This window comes from Rhopalosiphum padi, chromosome 4 (assembly GCF_020882245.1).
Source record: "Rhopalosiphum padi isolate XX-2018 chromosome 4, ASM2088224v1, whole genome shotgun sequence".
In the NCBI taxonomy this organism is placed as follows: Eukaryota; Metazoa; Arthropoda; class Insecta; order Hemiptera; family Aphididae; genus Rhopalosiphum; species Rhopalosiphum padi.
The window spans coordinates 47106455-47128963 of NC_083600.1; the positions used below are offsets into that span (position 1 = coordinate 47106455).

At 25.3% G+C, this 22509-nt stretch overlaps 1 long non-coding RNA gene across 2 annotated transcripts; it reads right to left on the minus strand.

Annotated features, from left to right (window-relative positions):
- Nucleotides 1-1246: 1246 nt before the first annotated feature.
- Nucleotides 1247-20979, minus strand: LOC132930752 (uncharacterized). 2 transcript variants are annotated; one of them, XR_009662273.1, is made up of 3 exons: nt 20783-20979; nt 20572-20703; nt 1247-1537 (listed from the first exon to the last, which is right to left on the minus strand). It is a non-coding gene; the product is annotated as an uncharacterized LOC132930752 (long non-coding RNA). The 2 variants fall into 2 exon arrangements; XR_009662272.1 differs by lacking the exon at nt 1247-1537 and adding an exon at nt 11668-12212.
- Nucleotides 20980-22509: the final 1530 nt, after the last annotated feature.

Genomic DNA, 22509 nt, shown 5'->3' on the forward strand with positions numbered 1-22509 from the left:
AAAATTCATACACTCAATCAATTAGAAAAATGATATTTCTTTAAATTTCACACCAACTTAACTTCTCACATTATTAACAATTTAACAATAACTCAACTTGTGGTAAAATATGATCCCATTTTAAATGTTTAAAATACAACATTAAAAATATGATTAAAAAAATGCAAAAACAAATTTAAAAGACCTAGACGAGGTAGTTTGGTTGATTCTATGTCAAAGTAAACTATTAATAAAATTATTAAAATAATCAACTAAGAGATTCAGTACTTTATTCTCAACGAAAATATTAGTAGATTGTCTCTAACAGTAGATTCCACTCAAGATATTATAGTAATCAATTAAGTATTTATGTCCGTTATGTATACTGAGGAAATGCTAATTAACGACTATTAACCATGTTTTTCAAAGTTAAATTTCTAAAGATTGTAGCTTTTCTTGGTAAATTTATTATTTTTATTAACATTTTAATTACTATACTGTTAGTAAACATAAAAATGTATAACTGAGATAGTATGAGTATTTTTAGGTTGCTATATAGTAGATATATAGTCATATATCTACTATATCTCAATCGCTAAAATCGGATTTATGATATTATTGACGTAATTAAATATAATAAATAATAACCGAATATTAAATCACAGAACATCAATTTATTTTTACTTTTTTACTATACAACTGTAGAATTTTAGGAAACGTATTTAATTTTTATATCATACTGTACAATTTTGATTGAATGTTTGTTGTAACTTGGTACAAGTACAAGTTTTTTCAACTAACTAAAATATTTTAATATTTTATAAATAATCTACATAATTTAAATTTACCAAAAAGAATTTTGCTATTTTCCCGTAAAATTATTTAGCACCCCATACCTTATTTTACCAGTCGGCGACTGGTTGAGTTACTTGCTTAGTTTTAAGGCCATCATATACATATCTAGACTTAAATATACAGATTAACACACTCAAAATCATAAGATGCTTCATCAGTATCTGACTGCACAACTATATTTTGTATTTGTATTATTAAGTTATTTATAAAAAACAACAAAAATCCATTTTTATTTTTTTTTAGATAGACTTTGTTGAAAAAAAAGTATCTCTAGTTTCTGATTTTCTATTTGATTATAGCAAATAGAAATATAACATACATAAATATATTTGATTGTTTATTGCATTCTTTTTACAACAATTTTTCTTAAGTAGGTAATTTACTTGAATGTAACATTTCATCTTTGCTTGGTTGTAAATATGTATTATTTAAAGTTCTTATACTGAATAATATAGATATATATATACTAAATATAACATAAATTAAAATAAATAATTTAAAAAAAAAGTAACAGCAATCCTGACTATTTCATTAAATACATCTTTTTAAGAAAGTTTCATTGACACAAGAAAAAGTCATTTATTCAAAGATTCAATAACCTCCGTAAAAATGTGTTGATAGTATATTCTATGAGCATCATTATCTGTTATATTGCTAAAAACACAGTATCTGGTCACCGGGCTTGCTGTATAGTTTTTATGATCTAAAAAATTAATTTGGATTAGATTAGTTCAATGTTTACCCACATAATATCTTAAGAATCGTTTATATACAAATAATATGAAGGTAAAGTTATACCTCAAACTCTGTAACATTTTATTTAATACTTCATTCAAACAATGATTTCGTGGTTATAGGTAGATCACAGGTAGATCACTACAATAATCCGAGGTCCATACTCATTCAAATTATTTGTATATGCCTACTTAACTATTACTTTATTAATATTATAAATACAAATTATAACAAAGTAGAGTTATTATTTTGGAACAAGTAACAATGATCAAAATATTTACTACTTATAGCCACATAGGTAATATTTTGGTATTTATAGTTAATACTAGTATAAAATAATTCATACGCTTTAGATTTTGTAGGTAGTTTTCCGCAATATCTGTTAAAAATAAACAGCATTTTGATAAATATCTAATATTTAATAATATAATTATTTTATACAATTATAGTGAAGGCATATAATAAAATATATCTTATACAATATCTAGAAAATTGATAGATAGGATAACAGTAACAAATTATTATTTAGATAAAAACGAGGTGAAATAAATATAATTTATCCATATAAATATAACAACATCATCATTTACAATTATATCATTACTACTATTCAAATCTATACACATAGTTGATTGAATTTTTAGACTTCATTGATATAATTTTACACAATTACACCATTACACGCATACTTAATTGTATACATATATACAATAATTCATACATTTTAATACCTACTTAATTATTATAATATCATCTCATAAAAAGAAAACCTAACCTTCTGCATAAATCTTGCCTATGTATATACTAGCAATTACTGACAATATGCCACTTCACCTTCAATATTTTAGAATTTTTCAATTTATTTCTATAATAAATATCGATAAAAATGATACAGCAGGTTAGGTTCAGTAGTTTGACCAGCAATCGAACAGCTTAAAAATATTATTCAATATTCCTCAAATGTTGTTCTATTGGTGTATCAAAATCTACTTGAAATAAATAGGCACGATATATTTGTATAAGTTTTCAAAGTTGAAATTTGGTCAAAATCATGAAAATTTGAAAAAAACTTTTGCCGTTGAAAATTTATAAGATGTGTAATATATACGGCTGGGGCTTGATTGTAAATGAAATAAGAAGTTTCATAACCATAATAATTAACATAATAAATAAGCTTTATATTTTAAGTTTAAATTATGGCGAAATAACATAATTTCACATTGAATAGCAATAATAATTGTTTTGTTATAATTTAAAACATTATTCACGGAACTCATACTTTTATGTGTATTATCAATTTTATTTGACTAATGCAATGACCATTTTAAAAATATGAACAGCTAAAGGATATTATCTAATAAAAATTTTATACCATAAAATTATTTAAATAGTTTCGTGGTAAGTTAGTATTGACACAAAAGTGAATAACAACAATATTAATGAAAAATATTATCTTAATTATATAATTATATGTAATATAACATATGAAATGTTTACGATAAAAATGCAATAAACCTACCGTAATACTCATACCATAGCCTAATACCATAACCTAACCTATTATACTATAACACATTTTTCAATAGCGATAATAAACAGATTACTTAGTGAGACTGACAAATTGTCTCAGCTCACCATAGTTTTTCGTATAAATTGATACATCACTAAATTCATATTTAAAACTTTATTATTACTACGAGACTCACTCGAGTATATTATATAATATATAATTAAACAATTAAAATGTAAACTTTAGTGTTTCTGAGGTGATTTATTTATACAAATCAAAATATTCTGCTATTTTATAGTTTTTATTTTATATTAAATTTAAATAGATTAAATAAATTCAAATGCATATTAGTTTTTAAACATTTTAAAGTAGAAACGCACTTCAACGGTTAAAAATATATTTTATACACGATAAAGTTAAAAATATACGTACTCATTACTACACGCTCTAAAAAAACATTAATTAACTGTTGTATTAATGTAATATGATTTGTATATGATTCTAACGTAAATAAAGTATAGAATATGAAAAAAATATAAACGCACACGCTTTTAAAAATTTCTGTTTTAATACTAATTGTGAAGAATCAACGTATTCTGTTAATATATCTATTGGGTTAATGATAACGGGTGGTGGTCGTTTGAGCGAAGGTAATAATTTTGACCAATAAAATAATAGTCAGGTTGGGTGACTATCGTTTGTACCTTTTGGGTTAACGATAATAATAGTAATACACAAGTATGTTTGTAAATCTCTTATTGAAGTGTAATATACCCATGATTATTAGTAATTATTAATAAATTTAAAAGGATAGTAATAACTATAAAAGTTATGTTACACATATTTTATAAATTGAGCTACAATATATTTAAATATAATACACTTACTCGTAAATTCTAGAAATCAAATCATAAACTTACTAATTAATATATTATTATATGATATATTTTAAGATACTATCTCTAAATACTATAAAAAAGGCGAATACTTAATATTTTAGATTCTGAACGGAGTGATAAATGTATTGATTTTACAATAATGTGTTTTTGTTTTTTTTTTTTGTGGCAGTCGTCACGTTTTGGAGTAGTAATAATACTTTGGTTTTATTTCAGCCCCTTTTTGAAAAGAAAAATTCATCTAATTGGTACTTTGGAGGGTCGAACATTGGCAATCCTCATCATTCTTTCACGTGGTTCATGAGTACCATAGTTTATGTTATAATATATTGAAACTTAAAATAGATAATTGTCATGAGAAGAAAAATAAGGAACTTTAAAATGTATGTAGTGAAGGAGATTTGGAGAATCTGTTTTATTTGAGAATAACGTACTAAAAAACTAAATTTGAGTTTGAGCAACAAAGAAACTAACATTTTAACAAGATGATTCACAGGTGAAACTATATTGCGATTAAAAATGGTGAAAGTTATATTAACTGATAAATTATTATATGATTTTTTTTTTTGTATCACCATGTCCGACAGTAGGCCCGAAGGATGAAGACCTAATTCAGAAGCCTATTTGGCAGAATTTATAGTTGGGCATACGTAGGTTTCTGCAACACCTGGTGGAGGGGCTCGCCCCTTAAACAGTCGCCAGCTCAAAGAGAGATGCCACCCGTGTTCGGAATTTGAACCGATAACGTAGCACGTTCGGCCACTTTGTCATCCTATTATACGATGTTAATGCGTAAGTTTAAAATAAAAAATGCAATCTTAATTTAAATTGTTTATTATAAAATAAAACTAATAACGTACCTGTTTGAACTGAAATAATATTAAAAAAGTAATACAAATTGTTACAAATATATATAATTGACCTACTCTATTTTAAATTATTGTGTTTAAAATTAAATCAAAGTCTACCAATAATAATACATTTTATGAATCATCAACATTTCGTATTGTTAAGAAATTCCATAGGAAAGCTTCTTAAACTTTAAACTTTAAAATATTTTTTTTTATTAGTAAATTCACAAATATCAATTAGTAATCAAAAAGTTCTTAAGTAGAAATATTTGGTTGTTAAATTATTTTTTCAATCTGTACGAACATTTTTAACTAACATTAAAGGTATGTTTCAAGAGAAAAGTGCAAATTTTGTATTGCAAAAATTAATAATATTGAACCATTAATAAGGAACTAATTTATTATACCATAAATATAAGGAATTATTTATTGGTAGTCTATGATTTATCTAACCATGTATATTGTAGGTATATTGAACCTATAATTATTGGTCTTAATATTATACTTTTGAACCAAACAGTTCTAGTTAGATCACAGTTAAAAAATAATGATATGTATTTATCAACCATTATTTGATGAACTAATAAATATTGATTTAAAAATATAATAATTACTCTTAGATAGATTTCCTGAAAAAAAGTAATTATAATTTTTAATAATAAATTTATATTGAAAATTAAATAAATTAAGGTTATTTTATTAGTTATCGTGATTTCAAAATATTTAGTATGAGTTAATTTTTAAAATTTAGTGACTTATTGGTTTTGATTAAATTGTAAATTTTAATTTATAAATTATAGATAAATTTACGAGTTTAATAAGCTGGGATCAATCATTTGTTTTTAGAAATGTATATGAAAGAGTAAAACCGATGATGCAGTGTACTGTATTGTAGTTTTCAGAATATTGAGAAGTAATTATTTTTACTATTTCAATCAATAAAATAAAAACACAGATTTTCTCATATTAAATAAAAAATTGTAGGCCATATGTCTTGCAAAATACCATAAATATAATTCTTTTATCATAAAACCCCGTTATTACGCTGTATACAAGAAAGAACAAAATAAGACATACCTGAGACATCTGCAGGCAATAATTTTTTAGTTAATTTTTAATATGTACAAAATATATTTTATAGTGGGAGGTTATTTTATTGAAAATCACTCATTATTTAAAATGTATAAAAGTTTTTGAAAATATTTTTTAGATATAATATATCTTAAAATTATATTTTTTGAATGGTGGTATATAAATGTAATCTTTTTTTTGGAACAGAATACTTTTTAGGGTATTTCGATACATCAACATTTAAAATTTAACGAGTATTCGGTGAGTAGAGTAGAGTAGTACAGGATACCCTGTAAAATGTTGGTCTACTAATCTGCAAACTGTAACTTAAAATACATATTATTACCAGAGCTCAAAACTTAATACATTTGCTATTTCTTCAGAAAATAGGTGGGAGAAATAGGATTTGATACATATAATAATATAATATAATATTATTTCATTTTTGAAAAAATATTTCTTATTTTAAAATTTTTATCACATACTTGGTGTTTTATTTTCTTCAAATTATACATATTGTAAATATTTATTTATTTATTTATTTATTTGTTTTATTGCATATTTTATAATTTATAAATTTTATTTATAAAAAAAATGAAATTACATAGGTACCTATTATATAATTTATAATGTACTCGTCCGAATTTCGATTTTAATGTATCAAAATACACCGGGAAATATTTGGCTTCAGAATATAAAATTAAAAACGTATCCCTTCATTCAAAAAAGTAAAAATCGAGAAAATATCTTATAATAATAATTATTATTTGAAAATAAAAAGTATTAAGAAATATGTTGTTTTATTCAGTGGAAATTACGTAAAAAAATAATATCTAAAACGAAATTTTACATACGAATAAAATTAAAAAATACTTATAATATTTACGTACTACGTAGATTTTCTAAAAAATAATAATTTCAATTGTTACTACCCAATATGTAATTAATAATAAATATTAAGGTTTATTAAGAATTATGAATAATCTAGATTTAAAATATTCAGTAAATCCTTAGTAGAGCTACATTCACTTCAAACTGATTGGAGACAATATGTTTAAATTCTAATCCGAGCGATGAATGTATTGATATGGTAATGATGTGTACGTTTTTTATTTATTATATTATTTGTTTGTGTATAAAATCAATTTTACGGGTTAGCGGATTAAAATAGTAATAATTTCCAATAACTCTTAATTAATGGAAAAATTTTATAAAAAGATAAGAATCGATTTTCTTATTTTGCTGTAGCTTAATAACGAATAACCATACGTTTTACTGAATATTTATATTGAAATTTTCTATAAATAATAATATTTTCCATAAAAAAAATCATTTGAACTTATTAAAAACAAATAAACTGTTACATTTTGTTTAAGGTAATTATTTTTTTTTAAATATTGATGTCGATATAAAAATTATCATAATTAGTCAACCATTTGAATATGTATAAAAGGTCCTTTTAATTTTTTTGTAGTGCTATTAAAAAACAAACTTGATCAAAAATAAAAAACAATTGTTTATGAATTTAATAATCTACAGTTAAAGACCTACTAGTTCTATTTTTGGATCAAATAATTTTAACTAACTTTGTATTTTTAGCATTCTGATGAAATAATAATTAATATTACGATGAAATTACGAATAAAAAAATTAAAGATAGGATCATAACATTAGTTGTTTTTCGTCGATTGTCTACAAACATGATTTTTTTATGGGGGTTATCAGTATTTATTTATTATAATATTTTAAACATTATAGCTCACTTATAAATTTAAATATCGAATAAAACCTACGCGAGATAATTGATGAAAACGCTACCTTTAATTTTAAAGTCTCTTCGGTCAATTCCCTCTTAAATTTAAGCTAAAAACTAAAATCAGTTCGCCTGAATACAAAATAGCTAGATTGTATGTTTGTAAAACAGAAACAACTCATGTGGGTGTTCTGCAAATGAAATAACTATAGGTAAAAGCCTTATCCTAATAATTTCTTAATTCAATATTCTTTTTGTAATTTCAATTCTAAATTATAAACATTGAATATATTTTAGATTCGTGACGATGATCGGCTTACGTAAAAAGAAACAATATTAAAGGATAAAATGATGATGTAAATCGATGGTGACGAAGCCACGAAGAGTGCTCAATCGGCAAAACTTCAAATATTACTATCAGCTACAGCGTACTAACGACAATATAAGAATAATATATACAAAATGTACGACGTTTTTTTGATAAATGTAAAATTTGTGTAGACAAACAATTGCATAGTGTTTGAGAAATACAATCAGGTGATACATGATATCTGAAAACGGTCAAAATAGAATGTATTTTTACCAGGAACAATATTGTAACACGCAACAAACCAAAATCGCAATCACAATGATAATAATTACAACAAGACCTACCAGTTAAATTAAAACAAATATAAATTGGTTCTGCGTTTAGCATATTATATGAAAATAACTTGACTTGAAAAAAAAATTAAATTAACAGTTTTTCCTTTTAAAGCACACGCATTTGTTATGCAAATTTGAAATTTCATAAAAATAAAATTAAAAAATACTAATAGTATTGACGTACCATATACCACTTCTAAAAAAATAATTTTAATCGTTACTAATTAGTTATAATAATCATTAATTATTCAAATTTATTAAAAATTATGAGTTTTTAAAATTTCAAAATACTCAGTTATTCTTTATATCAAAGCTGCTTAAGTTTCATTCTATGATATCTTTTTTTATAGTAAAAAAAAATATATCGGATTTGAATCAATAAGTTCTACACAAGAGTCATTTGATTGTTTTGAATTGTTTTTTTTTTACGTAATTAGACATTTTTTAATTGTATATTTCTCGAGAAATAAAATTAGTTATTTAATTTAAGCATTAAATTATTAACATGACGAAAATAAGATATTATTTGATAATCTCTAAATAACTTTACAATGTAGATAAACTCTAATGGTACTTAATATTGGAGTTTAGAACCAAACACTTCTAATTATATCACAATTAAGTAATAGCTGAATTAAATATCAATTTAAAAAATATTATTATTACATACTTAGTTCAACTAAAACAAAAAAGTCATTATAATTGTTAGTGATAAAGCAAAAATGAAAAAAAAAACAATAACTTAAAATGTACATAATAGATAAGATAATTTGTATTTTAACTAATCTACCTAACCTTAATAATTGCAATCGGTTTTATAATTTATATTTAGTCCAAAATATTGAAAATTATCGACATGTTTAGAGGCGTACGATCTGATTACTAAATCGTTATTTATGGTCATGTGACGTGTAAGCCTATATAATTATTAGTTATAAGTCCCATATCCCTATTGGACGCAGTTAATTTTTCCACAAATGTATTATGTATTTGAATATAAATTATATTTAAAATGTATTGAGTGTTCAAACACACAGTCACGAAGATAACGCACACCACTGCCCTTCCGCTCACCTTTTATTTATTATAATTGTTATAATTGCTATTATTATTATTATTATTATTGGTATTCTTATTGTTATTCTTATTATCTACCGTGAGCATGATCACCAATATCATTCCTTTTTAATTATATAATTATTATGCGTTTATCGACGATTGTACTTTTGCGGTTTCGGGTTTTCTGTCACAGAACACGGCACCGATAACTCGCCGGTCTGTCACAGAACACGAGACTGGCTGAAATAATCGCCGATAATCAACATATAAAAGGCCGCACGACCGACGTCAAAGCACCAGTCGTTTACCTGATTTGTAGCAAGACCCACTCGGGCAGACTTGCGCACTTCAGGTAGAAACATCTCAACCAAAACCCATCGGACGGTATCTATATCGGTCAATAGTGTAATAGTCGGAGTATTCCGGCATTGCACCGACTGCCATACCGTTCGATAGGTTCAAGCTCCCCATCGTGCGCCCTTTTCATCGTACACAGTGTTATGTTATTTATATTTCTTAATAAATCATTCGTCAGTATGACATAGAAAATTCGTTTTCTTTCTCTTTGTCAATAAAATCCATTACGCTACATTGAGTATCTTTATCTTCATATTCGTGTCTACCATTTTCCAATCCATCATAGAAAACCGTGAAATTCTCAGATTTTACATTGTATTTGGTCTGTATCTGTTTTCATAATGCCCGGCCTAAATAGATTTTTTGTGCTCAATTTACATTTTAATAAATTAATAATATTGCACCAGATAAATTAGTATTATATTATTTACTCAATAAATATAAGATATTACTATCTAGTGTCCTCTAATTCATTTTAACACAGATGGAACTCATTAGAATTAACATTGTAGTTTAGAACGAAATAGTTTTATTTAGATCAGATTATTTATTGTTTGCTTACATCAATAATCATTTTTGTCGAAAACCATCGTTATATAAATATCCCCATTTATTCGCCGTTGTAACGTTAATTTTTACCCAAATTTTGGTAGCTAACTTAAATGAACCGAACTTTGCCAATTTTATACAAAAAAAAAAACCGACAATGTTGCAGTTAGAAGCGTTTTTCTGTTCCAAAAAATAAAATATAAAACACATATTCTTTAAAATTCTCCACTTAGAATCTAAAATTGTAGGTCCTTCACACATAATGCTTCAATTATATACAAAATAAATAAATAATACGTACGTTTTCTATCTGTGGACAATCATTTTTTGTTAATTTTTAATATGTACAAATTATAAACAATTTACGGTTTTAAAGGTTGTATGGTCCTCCCCAGCCATATGTTTTGTTACTATAACATAAAATAACTCTGCGGGGGCTGAAATCTGTTGAGACACTGATTACTACTTGTGTTGTCACGATGGACAGAAGTGTCTATATTCTAGAATATAGAAACATCTTATCATACTCTCGTTTATTTTTTCATAAAATCTCTCAAATCGTTTTTAGCTATATTACTATTATAATTAACTAATTTATAATTTTGCGCATTTTATTCTAATAAGTAAACTTCTCTCATTCTAATTCTAATTTAAAAGCTTTGCTATGTTTTATTTCTAATAAATATATCTTCAATGTAAAAATTACGCAACGATATACATCAAAAGAATCAAAAATTATAAAAACAATAAATAAATATTTACCAATTTTACCTATAAAAATAATGCGTATAATATCGTAGTATTAATGAAATTATAATTTTATACAAAATTAAATTTACAATAGTGAATATCTAAATTCTAAACAGTAAAACAAAAAAAGAATATACATACTAAAGGCGTCTGTAAAAAAATGGTAGGTAATGGAAAATATATAAAAATGATTTAAAGAATTTGAAATAGTGAGATTAATATTTTGAACTTAAAAAAATAATAATGACACAAGAGCAGCATATTTGATTTTTTTTTTCAATTATGTAGTATCTTGTTTTTTTTATGTGATCATAATTTATAAAATATATTACGAAAAACGTATCACATAAAAATATAATGTAAAATTGTAAAATGCGCAATACAATTAAAAAACAAACAAACTACGTACTATAAAGTGTATCTAAATAAAAAAATATAAAGGTATGGATAATTAATTTTTATGATTAATATAATTATTTTAAATAAACCTTATACAATTTAAATTATATACCTAGTAACTCTATTTAAAAAAAAGTTAAAATAATATATTGTTAATAACATAATTACATAGTACAAATATTTTTTATCATAATATTATATACACTAATTATAATATACAATATTGAATAGAAACATTTCATCTAGAAGAGAGCGGATATTAAATAAATTCTTTTGACATACGTACACGAAACAGAATCAACGGGTGAAACAAACAATCGGGATGTTGGAACAACTTTATTGACGGTATGTCACACTCTACAAATCTCACGTCACTACTAAATGTCATGTATATTGGACTTTCTAAATACAAAGTCTGATAACAACTATAAATAATTACAATACACAAAAAACACAATTAAAGATATAAAAAAAAGAAGAGAGGTGATTAATAAACTAAACAATTTTACAATATCTTTTGATTGGAGACGAAATATAAAGCTTTATTTTAGCTACATTACTCCAGTTCCCTAAGTTTCAAATTTCTGAAATAGAGATATTTCCAAGATTTTTAATCGTCGCATAATGAAATCCAATGACGATAACCTTATTTAAAAATTCTATTTCAATTTTCGTTGTCGAGTGCAAGACCGACATTATAACAGCGGCAATATTAATAGCCTCAATTTATAGTTTACTTGAATACATCATAGTTTTAGGTATATATAAAAATCTTTAATATTTACTTTCGCCGCCATTAGCACCTACAAAAACAAATATATAATTTCTGATTAATAGAATAATTCTAATACACCAGTAATTGTTTATGATTTAATTTATTTTATTCTTTAAACTAAAGCGATGTACCAACATTTTAGCTTATAATCTTATAATAGTTATTAATTATTTAACTATCTCTATCTCCTGTAGATTGAAATCTTTTGTACCTACTCAACAATAGTAATCATAATTTTCGTTTACACGAGGTTTAAATTTACATTGAAAATTTATATTGCATGATCATTAAAATCATAAATCATGACTTACAAACATAGTAAGTCTATACAACTATACTAAACAACTTAAAATTCAATATATTTAAATTAATTATTAGACATGTCGATATAAAATGTATCAGAAAAACAAATACTCACTATATACTTGTTCTATAAAATAAATTAGTTATGTATTATTATATTGTTATACCGTTATAAGAATATACATTATAAAATATGGGTATAAACTATAAACCAAAATATATATAGTCTCTAACTGATCTCTACGGAAGTCTTTGATTATACATCGAAGCTTTCACGAACCAAGTACCTATTTTAATATGTTTGAATTACAAAAGCTCGTAAGTATTATTTTGTCTATTTGATAAATTTTTATTTTATATTTCTTGTAAAACAGAATTTTTCTTGTAATGTTAATTACACAATTATAATTTGTATTTTCCCAACTTGTACAATTTCTAATTTTAAATTTATATTAAAAGATTATTGTGACAATTATTGACCTAATTAAACACTCATTAGGAATCTTGTATTCAATTTTCAAGCATTTACAAAACTATATCCAATCTGCTATACAAAACCTCCCACATTTTTGATAATTATTAAAATATATAATTAAAAATGAAAAGTTAATATAAAACACTTAAAAAAACATTTCGTGTTTTTATTATTTTTCGTGTTATAAATTTGTATGGAATTTGAACTATTCTAGAATGAAATAATTATAAAGTTTCACATTTTTGTTGTATTTGATTTAAATTCAGTTATTTTTATTTAAAACCAGATTTGACTGTTAAACTTTAACTAAATTCCTTAATTTCAGATTCATTTTCAAACTTTAAAGAGTTCGACTCACTTCTAAAAACTATCAAGTATACAAGTTCATAAGTCATAAGTACTCATAACCAATTTTCAAATAATAAGGTTGTATAAAATGTTAACAATTTTAAACTATGTATTTAAATAATGGGGGTTATGTGATTGTATATTGATTGAAAATCAAAAATAATTTATGGTTAAAAACATTATTTTTACTAACCATAAAATATACACACATTATATTAATATTTTATTAAATATATAATGGAATTGAAACGGTTTATAGATTACTGGTTCGTTATTAATTTTTCACAGTTGATGAATTTAATATTTAGTAGTTAAGATATTGAAATTAAGATTAAAAGCAGTGAATTCTAAATTTATAAAATATTATTTGTTTATAATTTTTGTCGATTTATATCACCTAAAATTCGGTAATCTACTTCATTGATAAAATCTTACAATCTGTAAACCGTTACAGAATTACAAAAATCCCATTCAAATTGTTATAAATAAATTTAATTTAATTAAATTAAAAAAAAAATCACAGACAATACATACCCGTATTCTGTTTAATCTCTGTAGATAAATAATGTTTATTTACAATAATAAAGAAAACATACATTTGTTTTTATATTCATGGAAATATAAACATAATATATTGAAATATTATTTAAATATCGAAAACTGATGTTTAGCGGTTAATGTAATGTTACGATCCAACTCTGGAAATGTGTTTCCGCCTTCGACAGTTTTTGCTTAATATACGTAAATATTTATTCGAGTATCGATTTCGGACATTTTAAACAATTACATAAATGTCGGGTATACGTCGGAAATGAGCGGGATCGAAACTACAGTCGTAGGTCGATATCCGAAACGCTTGCTCGTTGTGTTTTCGTCGATTTACGTTACGTATACTTGATGTTGTCGGGCGCAATAACGCGATTATATTTACACGTAGAGATAGGCATGTATTAAGCCAATAATACAAACGAATATATTATAAAATAATAAGTACATATATAATATCAAAAAGGTATTATTTGCGTTGTAAAGAATGGTAACTGCAACGGTCAGCGAGACCAGTAAATTAGTGAAAAGCCCTTTGAAGCGCCATTGAATAATAAAATATATTAAATTGACAACACAAAGAATTGAAAGTCAGTGCTTTAGCCTGCTACTGCTGTTACCACAGTCACTGTATAATCAAAAAGCTCACCTTATTAGAACAAGAAAATCAGTAAAATATATTCATTCTATTAGTGTAGGCAGAAAAATGTAATAAGAATATTTAAAATATAAATCTACTAGGTAGGTAGCAACGCTAATATAAAAGTGTAAAATTTTAGATTAATAGAATTCATTGTAAAACATTTAAATTTTTTATTTAAAATAAATTGTTTAAAAGTTGTTTCTTAGTACCTATTACATTTAAAAGTTTTCTGAAATATATAGATAATAGTTGCTATGTTTTTTAAAGACGTTTACAACGAATAAAACATAACTAATTTTATAATGTGTTCTACATTAATTAAATAAATGTGTGATCCACCATAGGTGGTACTAAAAATTGCATTTAGTTATTTTCAAATCATTACCAGCAAGAGTCAAGCGTGAATCTCCCGGTCTATCTGTAAATGTATTATATTAATGTAATACAAAGCATTAGTCAATTTAAATTGCATATTTTAACTGTTTCCTAATATAATTTTAGACCAGCAACTTATACATTTAGTAAATTTTGATAAACTCTATTGAGTATTGACAGAGGTACTTGAATTTTGTGTAAAAGTGGTTAGATAACATAATGATGCTCTTGTAACAAAAAACAAATGTTAGTAAAATCAGTTCGTCACGTGTGTGTTATATTCAGGAAAATATAAATATAAAAGTGAAGCTTAGTATTTAATAATTATATTTAATATAAAAATGATGGACAAAATACATAGAAGATCACGTTAAGACGTAGCAAAACTATACCGAAATCGATAGTGGGGACATTAATTAAAAAACTAAACTACACTATAGGAAGAGAGATTGGCACGAGATAATATATGCGAATTTCTCTATCATGTGTTTATCATAATTTGCCATCGTGTGTTCGATCAGGACCTAGATGGTTTGTTTTGATGCGTTTCATACGCCTCACGGAGGGAGGTTGATTGGAATGCTCAACATCAGTAGCTTCATATATACAGTGATACACGACTGCAGACGGTTCTTATCGCGTCGACATTTTTAATAACGCGATTGCAGAAGATTGGTGTCGGCACCGATGAGGTCGAAACATTTGCGGTTGACACTTTTTTCGTGCCGTTTGTGGTTAGTTTATTTCTTTCCACCTGATTATCAAATGTAATGTAGATATATATATATTATGTACTAAATAATTATATACTAAATTGATTCTATACAGTATACATTATATAATATATTTATTGTAAATATGTGTTTCTATATACTGGAAAGTTTAAAAGCGTATTATTATTGGTTATACCGATTCTTTTGCTATTTGGTTGTTTAAGGGTATCATTATAGATCAAGTTTAATACATACATTTTTTCAAGAAGTGTATAGAATTGTAATTAAAGAAAATACAGAACAAATAATATTGTTGAGAGATGGGGTAGTAGATTAAATAAAATATTAAATCAACCTCAACCGACTTTGATTGATTTGTATCACTGTCTAAAAAAAGAAGCTGAAAATTCTGATTTGTTATATGAACACAGTTGTTTAAATATGGAAAGCAAAAAAAAAATAATAAAGAAAAAAAGAATTATAAATAATTAAACCAAAGCATTAAAAAAGGCTGCGTATGAAGTGGACGACAATTTCGAAAAATGCTTGCACATCATAGCAAACATACAAAAGCTAGAATAAGTGATATAATATTAATACAAATAATAACAATAATAACAATAATAATAACTATAATAAAAAAAAAGAATTATAGTAATAAACTTTTGAACATGCCAGTAAAAATTACTACCAGTCCTAAGCTTGGAAAAGTGTGAAGGAAAGTTTAAATACATCCTATAACGTATGGTGTATAGTATATAGAATCAATTTAGTATATTATATTATTTATATATTTTTATAATTTTTTATAATGTATATTCTATACATATACATTTGTATATAATATTGTACCTTAAATTTGATATTCAGTTAGATAGAAATAAACTGATCACAAACGGTACGAAAAAATGTTCTGATCGCAAGTGTTCCGGAACCCAGAAGATTAGAGTTTTATTTAACGTTTCTTTTTTTCTTTTTTAAATTTTAAATTTTTAAATTTCTTACATGTTCATGTAATAATTGTATTAATATTGGGGAATTTTATAAATGTTTACAATAAGCGCTTATACTATATAAGCGTATTAATTAATTTTTATCTTAGTTTTATAATCATAATATTGAATATATTATATAATATATAAATCATAATTTATCATCATTTCTATTTTTCATTATTATTATTAATATTAACCAGATATTCAAACTATATGTTCGTCATAAAATTAATAATCGTTGGACCCGGTAAACTGCGTCGCACAACTTGGCAAAATTTTACTTATTTTGTCCGCAATCATGTCATTTTTCGGATACAAAATAATATATAAAAAAAAAATATATATATATATATATATATAATTACTATTATATAAAATAGTCTCGACTATGAATAATATCCTTTAAAAAAGGATGCAAATATAATAAAACTACTATCTCATATTTTATAATTACTTACTCAAAACTTTAGCAATATTCAGTAGTATATCTGTTAAATTTTTAAATAATTGTTATTCAATAATTATATAAAACTATGCTTATTAGTATGCTTATTATTTAACTGATAGACACATAGTTTAAATTATTTTAGACAAAATAAAACAGTTAATGTGATACAACGTAATTAGGACAGTGACAAACACATACACACACACACACACACACACACACACACACACACACACACACACACACACACATTTCAACATATTTTTCGAACAACTATAAAAATTTGTGAATGCAACAAGTCAACTTCGAAATAGAATACAACGTCAATGAACAACAGGATTAATCCGAGAACTATGATTTTGTGAATCTTTCATTTAATAAGATATCGAACAGAAGTCTCGACCATTATTTAAGGATACACAATATAATATATAAACATTTTAATACTTAATATTAAGACTATTATAAAAAACTAAATGTTAACTAATGATAAGTTAAAGTATATTACATTTACAATCGGCTGAAAAAAAATTATGTAGTATTAAAAATTATAACTTATATACTTTTCACATAGTACTCTAAAATAATTCAACTATCACTCTGATAATTTTGGATAAACTTTCAAATTTTAAACAATTATATTAATTTTATTCTAAACTGACGTAGAAAAAACAATATTAATATAATAGTTTATAGGTATCATATCAACATATTAATTGTATATTGCTTGACTTAAGCCAGGTAAAATTTCGATGTGTCAAACAAATGTTTTATGTTTTAAAATTTGAAATAAATTAATCATAAACAACAGCTATATTAACTGAGTATATACAAATTGTATAAAAGGTGGATTTAATATTACTTCTAAAATTATACACAATATAATTTCCAAACTATTAATGTTGTGTACAAATTTAAAGTAATAATCGATATAAGTTATTTTTGTCTCTAGTCAATAGTAAAACTTCATTAATTGGTGTTACTTGGTAATTAATTCATAAATGATTATACAGTTCTATACACCATTTGAATATCAATAAAATATAAAGTAAAAAAAAAAAAATTCTTATTAAATATAAATAAATCTTATCATACCAGCATACTCCGTTATAAAATTATTTTCATTAAAACCTGAAATAACCAAAATTGTAGGAAATGGCATAAGTTATGTACAAATATAAATAAAATAATATAATAAAAATAAATATTATAAAAATTAAATTATCATATACATAAATTAATTGTAGTCGTATTAGGAAATAGTCGTCAGGAGGTTGCACATACTGTAGAAAAATTAATTGCATCCAGTCGGAATATGGGACTTATAATTAACGAAGCAAAAACAAAATATATGTTTATGGCACGCCACGCGCCTACTATGAATGATTTAGTGGTCGGGCCATACACCTTTGAACGGGTCGATGACTTCAAATATCTAGGAGTAAACATTAATCATAAAATTGACATGCACAATGAAATCAAACTTAGGATAAATTCGGCGAATCGTGCATATTTCTCACTGAATAAGCTTAACTTCGAGAATGTTATCATGGACGACAAAGGAAAAAATTTATTTAGCTTACTTACGTCCAATAGTGACATATGCCTGCGAGACGTGGTCGACTACCCAAGGAGATGAGGAGAAACTCCTGATCTTCGAGAGGAAGGTGCTGAGAAAAATATACGGCCCTGCGAGAAATGAATCAACAGGAGATTATGAAAGAAGAAAAAATACCAACTTAGAATCACTGTATAATAAACCAAATGTTAAATGTTTTCTAAAATCTAAACGTATGGAATGGGCCGGTCATGTATGGCGAGCTGAGGGAAGCATAATTCAAAAAGTACTGAATAATAACCTTACTGACAAGCTTCCCAGGGGAAGACCTCGCCAACGTTGGCGAGATAGATTAAATGCAGATATAAGAATGGTGGACGAAGCAGCAAGTTTCAAGACTGCCAGTGATCGTGACAAGTGGAGAGGTTTAGTAGAAGCTGCGAAAGCCCTTAAGGGCCCTTAAAGCAAAAAAAAAAAAAAAAAAAAATACATAAATTAATTAATATGAACATACCGTCAAAGTCTTTCTCATAATCTTTAAAAGCAGCAGTTGTTAGAATAACCAAATTTGCAAGAACTGTAAAAGTAATATTTACAAAATAATGCTTAGAAAATTGCATTTTAATTATTTGATACGCATAAGGAATATAAATTAAATTATGTGAAAACTTCAAAAATTAATTAATAATAATTGCTAAGTACTATAGCCATTAGCAATTATATTACTGTATACACGCGTGTTAAAAGGATATAATATAAGACGGTATATGTAGTATGTACGATATGTCGGTGAACTTTTTTTAAATTAAATTAAATTAAATTGCAATATGTAATAGTATTATTTTTAAACTATATTAAGAAAACAATAAAATTATGTAATAATTAAATAAACATACTTTCTAATAACTAAGTTAAATAACGATATGAAAATTATAGATTTGTCCAAACTAGGCTAAGATAACATTTACGCAATACCTATAATAACAAGTAGTATAATAATTCTACCCATAGTCAATAAATACGATTTAACAAATAACAATGACTACGTCAATATCCGATTCTATAGCTATATTGCAGTTGTGTAAAATCAAGTGGTTATTGAACACCTTCTTTTAATAAAATTTAAAATAATTTTTTATATATTTTTTATGGGAGCAATACTCTTAATGTGTAACCCTCATTTAACCTAATTCAGAAATCTTATGTTTAGTCGTCAACACCTACGTATAAGACAGGCCAAATATATAAAACAATCACTGTATATAATAAAACATCGGGAATGTTTTAATTGTGAATAGTCCAAAGCACGAACTAGATACAATTTTTATCAAAATCTGCTCTCGAAGCTTTTTATTAAGAATGATAATTGATCGTTTAGGCATACACTATAAAAATACACACACATACACTATTGTTTCTCTCCAAATTTATAAAAAGGGAAAATATATATCACTATGTGATAAAATACGTCTTTTCCAGTTGATCATTAGGTGTGTTACATAATTACATTATCATTCGATTATATTTAATTGACTACGAAAAACAATTCTGACAGAAGACTGTCTGTCTGTCTAATAGTGTTATAAACTTAAATCAATAAGTATATTATTTAATATTATGTTTTTTTATATTGCAATTAGGTAAAGTTTATTCATTTAAATTATTTATAAATGCAATAGGTTGAATATATTTTTGACGAAAACTTGTATTGGAAGATATAATTGTACAGTGCACAGTGTTGAGTTAAAAATCATATTTTTTTATTTAAGTATTAAAAAATATGTATATTTTTTTTTGTTACTTTAAAACATGGCGTTATTGAGAGTATAAAAATTGGCGTCAGTACGCAGTCAACTTATTAACCTATTTTATATTTTGCTTTGATTAATATAACTATTAAACTATTAACCGTACTATTGTTTAAACACGTGTTAAAAACAGAAATTTAAGTACGTACGATATGTGGCTAACCGATCGACTTACGGGTTTTCGCGCTGAGAGCTAAAAATTCTACACTGGATTTGGTCAACTAAATTTCCAACAACCTTCTCTTACACTATGATTTTTTGGAACTTGATTCTCTGTGATAAATTTTTCTTTGTTATAAATTCAGACCTGAAACAATTTTTACTGATTACTTACTAATTACTAATTTTATTTTATTTGGTAAATAAAAAGGTGATAATGGACGCACCTACAATAAAGTTTTTCTAAAATTCCATCCTTACACCGAGTCTATATAGATCGTACTCTGTTTTTTCTAACACTACTCCGATGAGATTAGGATGATCTGTTTTGCCTTTGTCAACATCTGGAATGCGGATTACCACGTTGACACAGTCGCACTGGCGATGGCGAATTCGCGAAACACGGCATCGCCGACGATGTACGCTGATATCTATATCAATAACGTATTATTATTAACATTATTGTAGGTTTAATTTGTCGAAGTTATCGTATCTGAGTGATGGACGACTAGTTAATGTTATCTTAATTGATTTGATAATCGGCGGGTCGAATTATCGTGCAGTATTTAAAAATATAAAGTCTGTGGTCGAGTGTGTTTTATGTAGTATATGAGTTCGAATATATGCGTTTTAGTTAAAACTAGTTTTTACTGACTTATTTAAACCTGCGGTTAATTATAGTTTTAACTAGTTAAAACCAGAAGTGACTAAAGGGATTTGTGAAAACTAGTATTGACTAGTTAAAACTAATTTCGACGGATTTCGGGTTTTAACTGTAACGTATATATTTTGAATACACCTACTTATAGTTCTCTGTACTGTCAATCTAACTTAATATGTAATGTCAATATACAATATAACTTGACAAGTTCATTTTTTTTCTTTTATTTCTCTAAAATATACAATACAAATGTTAACTCTATTCCATAACAAGTTTAAGGATAATTGAGTAAATATATTCTTTATCTAAAAGTTTATTTACGGTTTTAACGGGATTTCAGTTAAGTCAGCAATTTCGAATTCGGGGTTACATTTGGTTACAAAATGTTGTGCAATTTTAGTGTAAAAAATCTCAACTTGGGGTGCTGGAGTGACGGATCTGATAGAACAATATTATAGTTAAAAATGACATTTTCAAATTTTTAGAAATATAGATGTGTTAGTACTTCTTTTACATGAGATCTCCAATAAACTTTTTATTTATCTAATAAAAATATGTACGTTTTTTTAATATATTGAAATAAATATGACGTTATTAAGAGTATAAATGAATTGGCGTCATTATACATAAAATGTGTTAACCCAGTTTGCGGTATATTTTTGTTAAATATAACCATGTAATTGTTTACACATGTGTTAAAAAAATATAGGTTAGGTAGCTAACCGATTGACTTACGATTTTCTCTATGAGAGCTCAAAATTATACAACTGAAATCCGTCAACGAAATATCCAATAAATACCTCGCCTACACCAACAAAACTTAACCAACCGTTTATCTGAAATGATTCAAGACAGATGACGGTCCAATACACCGCCATTTAGCACAGAAAACTATTTTCATATTGTTGGGTGATAAAATATTATTCAAAGTTTTAAATCTACCAAATAAAGTCTTTAAATTTTTAATCTTCGAGTCAATGTGAAAATTCCATTTCAAAACTTATCGATCGTAATATCCAGATACTTCACTAATTCTGTACCTCTTACACTTATATACATAATTAAAATTACAAGTAACCATCAGATGTATATCTCTAGAGTCTAGACATGTGTCATTGTGTATTTCAATATGTTCGCATAAACCAATCTTGAATAAATGACATCATTTTTTATTACTTTACTCATTAAATTAAATTAATTTAAATCATGAATTAGAACCGTAATGTCATCGGTTAAATACTAAACCTAAGGTCATTTATGTATACAATAAACAACAAAAGTACTAATAAGACT